This window comes from Mytilus trossulus, chromosome 13 (genome assembly GCF_036588685.1).
Source record: "Mytilus trossulus isolate FHL-02 chromosome 13, PNRI_Mtr1.1.1.hap1, whole genome shotgun sequence".
In the NCBI taxonomy this organism is placed as follows: Eukaryota; Metazoa; Mollusca; class Bivalvia; order Mytilida; family Mytilidae; genus Mytilus; species Mytilus trossulus.
Genome location: NC_086385.1, coordinates 42,112,335 through 42,116,272, shown reverse-complemented (window position 1 = coordinate 42,116,272; position 3,938 = coordinate 42,112,335). Strand labels below are relative to the sequence as shown.

Here is a 3,938-nt window from a genome sequence, read left to right as displayed (position 1 = left end):
CCACCAAAACTTAACCTTGTTCACTGATCCATGAAAAGAGGACAAGTGAAAACTGTCTGACGGGCATGAGGACCATGCCAGGTATGACATTCCAAATATAGTTATCCTATTACTTATAATGAGAGAGAATTTAACATTACAAAAAATGTTAACTTTCTTTACAAGAAGTCACTGAACCATGAATATGAGGTCAAGTACATTGGACATGTGCCTGAGAGAAACTTTTTAACATGAGGCATCTATATACCAAGGATGAAGCATCCAGGTCTTCACTCCTTTAAAATATAAGTCTTTTGAGTAGTTGCCTAACCCCACTTCCATAGTGGCCAGATCACTATCTCTTTGTAGAGCTTTCTGCAACAAAAGTTGCAGGTTCAAGAAAAATGAGGAATCTTATTAAGTATACAACAGTGATATTGCTTTGAAACTTTTTTTTCATGAAAACAACTGAGTCAATAATCTGATTTTTTTTTTTTACTAAATAAGGTGATATTTCACTTGTGCACATTGTAATGTTGATGAATCTTGCATATATTTCAAAATCCTCTTTTTACTACACATTGAGCCCATAGTCAGCTTAAGTTTCATTTATTCAATCCTGCATAAGTTCAACAAAAATGTCTGCTAATAAAACAATTGAACCACCTCGGTTACCATTCTGTACATGAATATATATCATTTTCATTTTCATATTCATTGCTGATTCCAGGTATCAAAATTTTAATCCTCCAGTAAAATTCTTCTTCTGACCATGCTGACAGTGTACTGAAAATGAAAACAATAAATTTGTTATTAAATTAAGTTTGTTGATTCAATTGAAAAGTAATGATAAATGATAAATGATAATTTTAATATATTATATTTCATTGTTATGGGCATCATTGACCCAAATATGGTCTGCTTAAGTCATTCTCTTACATGTATCTGAAAAAATGTTCAAGTTTATTTAAACACTTCTGACATTCTCATGGATATGAATATGATGCACATCATGTAAGAGTTAATTCCCTTATATTGTTTTAAATCTTTATTAATGAATCTTAAATTACTGAACCCTTCATTCGTGAAATTAAGTTTTAAATCCAAATGAAACTATCTTGAAATTATACAGCATAGATAATACATGTAGCATAAAATCTTTAAACTATTAAAAGTATACCATTTGGTCTTAAAGTCTGTGTATGATTCTTGGACCTATAAACTATAAATTTTAACTTCCATTTCCAAATTTATTCCATTGGCAATTTTCTTGTCTGACTGTTAAATGTAAAATATTTTCAGTCTATTTCATTATCAAAATAGTGTTAATTCATATTTGTCTATCATGTTTTGTTTCATATTTGTGAGATTGAAATCATAGCGCATTGTAAAATAACCCACTGGTGTTACCCTGAACAGACACATTTGGATTTCTTACCCTTATCATGTTAATATATATTCTAGTCATAATGTTTTCTATTTTAAACAAAATAATTTGACATTCCATTTGATTACTGTTTTCTTGCTGTATCATGTATGTATATCATACCTTTTATACATGTATATGTGCATGTACTGCAATTGTTTTTGTTGATATATAAAAGTCCTCTGTTTTGAATTTTTGATTCATAGTGAACATCTTTCTCCATCCTGTAAATATAAAGCAAATGTACATACAATTACTAAATCTATAATACTAAATTATTCAATGCAAAATTTAATTAATTTTGCATTGTTATTATCAACACATGAATACAAATTTGCCAAATAAATTACCAAAAAAAACCCATATTTTGTTGATCCAATGAAGACCCATTGGTGGCTGTAGACTTTTGTCTGCTCTTTGGTTGGGTTGCTGTTCTTGACACATAACCCATTTCCATTTGCAATTTTATATATCTATTATTATAAATTTCTGCTCAATACATAAAAGTTACAGGCAAAGAAAACATGTATTATAATAGTGTACAGTGTACATAAATATATGCAAGCTGATTTTTTTTTACATTTTCAGGGCACTCACAACCTTGTTTTAATTTGAATCAATGAACCACCACTGTCATAACACCATTATTTTGATAATATTATGATATCAATCAAGTTGGAGTACATTTTTTGAAAGAAATTAATATTGTCAATGGATTATCATTTCTAAGTAGCATGATAATTAGCATGATTAGTTGTAAAAATATATATGACTATAGCCTATAGGAATAATATAACATAATGGATATAAAGAATCTGTACAGGCATATCAAATTTGTAATAATTCCTGGTCATGAGCTACATGTACATGTATTATTATGTATAAGCTCTGAAATGGGTGGGTGATTCAGTGGTTAATTTCAATGTGTAAATTTCTTTTAAAATATGAGATATGAATTTAGAGGATGCATGGCTATCTATTTTTTTTTTTTGTATGGGAAAGAGGAGACTGTGCCTGTATCGCTTTCCTTTTGTATTTTATGTTTATGAAAGATTTAATTTTTATGAATTTTATATTTTGGTGTGCATATGTATATGAAATCAGGGACACAAATATTTTTTTCCAAATGAAATATTATACCTGGTATAAAACATCCAACAGTAAAAGTGGGTCTAGTGGCGGATCCAGAAATTTTCATAGGTGTGGGCCAACTGCCTGACCTACATTTTTGTAAGAGGGCTCTAGTCACGCTTCATTGATTCCCTATATAAGCAACCAAATTTTTTCCCCAAAAGAGGGAGCCTGCACCCCCCTAAATCCGCCTATGGGCCCAGTATGGGGTCCACTTTTGAGTTGAACCCGAGACGTTCTTCAAAATTCGTGGTGCCTCAGTAGCCTATATTTTGCAATTTATGGGGCATTGAAATTACATGTGTACCCCCCTTTTTCGAGAACTTGCAATCGGCATGAAACGTGATCATACGTGCTTTCGAATTTGATTCATTTGGGTCCGTATTTTCAGTTAGAGATTTACAATGTTCTATTATCTGAGCAAAAAGTGAAAGCGTGAATATTTTCCATAGAGATCGTGAAGAACACCTTGACCAGTTTAAAAACGGATGTTGACAACTTGTGTGGGTATAATATTTCCGGAGACAAGTGCGGATACCTTAGACCGAAATCCGAAAGCAATTCACCAGTATATAGTTGATTCAATACTAGTATATTATAAGGAAATGATGATATATTGTTTGATTTTATTTTTGCCGTTTAAATCATTTCTTTGGATCCGACTTATTTGATAGTAATTAACTAAAATATCTGGTATAAACCATTACCTTTTGTGTTATTCAGCATAAAGATTAAGCATCCAAGAATGTCATAAATACAACTTTTCAGCATGGAATGCCAAATCCAACGTCAAATAATGGCCGCCATTACGTGTTGACAACGTCGACTAGTGAACCGTATCACTGAGCGGCGAAATCCTTACTCAGGCGCTTCCGGTTGTCCTACTGAGTATAATTATAACTTTTATAGATAAAATTATGTAGCACTAGTAAAGACAAACCCATCTTGACTTCTTATCTTTTTCACTTTATAAAAAACGCTAGGTATATAATAACACTTTTTTTTGCTATTGCAACCAACGTACCACAATAGATAACAATCTATATGTTGTCAAGTCATTAAAGATTGCATATTTAGGCGTTAATATTGAGTCACTGATAAGGTCTTTGCGTCGGAACTAAACACATTTATTCTAAAAACAGTTGTTGGCATGACACGGGTTATGTTCTTCTCATATATGTTATGATGGTATGATACTAAACCCCTAACGGGAAGGACTGTGCCTGATGTTCATATGATGAAATCATAATCTTTCAGTCAGTTTAATTGAAGTCTGGAGCTGGCATGTCAGTTAACTGCTAGTAGTCTGTTGTTATTTATGTATTATTGTCATTTTGTTTATTTTCTTTGGTTACATCTTCTGACATCAGACTCGGACTTCTCTTGAACTGAATTTTAATGT

The 3,938-nt window shown here is 31.6% G+C and overlaps 1 long non-coding RNA gene across 3 annotated transcripts; it reads right to left on the bottom strand.

Annotated features, from left to right (window-relative positions):
* Positions 1-461: 461 nt before the first annotated feature.
* Positions 462-3,386, bottom strand: LOC134694623 (uncharacterized). 3 transcript variants are annotated; one of them, XR_010102569.1, is made up of 3 exons: positions 3,244-3,386; positions 1,529-1,629; positions 462-765 (listed from the first exon to the last, which is right to left on the bottom strand). It is a non-coding gene; the product is annotated as an uncharacterized LOC134694623 (long non-coding RNA). The 3 variants fall into 3 exon arrangements; XR_010102567.1 differs by lacking the exon at positions 3,244-3,386 and adding an exon at positions 2,546-2,998; XR_010102568.1 differs by lacking the exon at positions 3,244-3,386 and adding an exon at positions 2,889-3,022 and having other exon boundaries at positions 463-765.
* Positions 3,387-3,938: the final 552 nt, after the last annotated feature.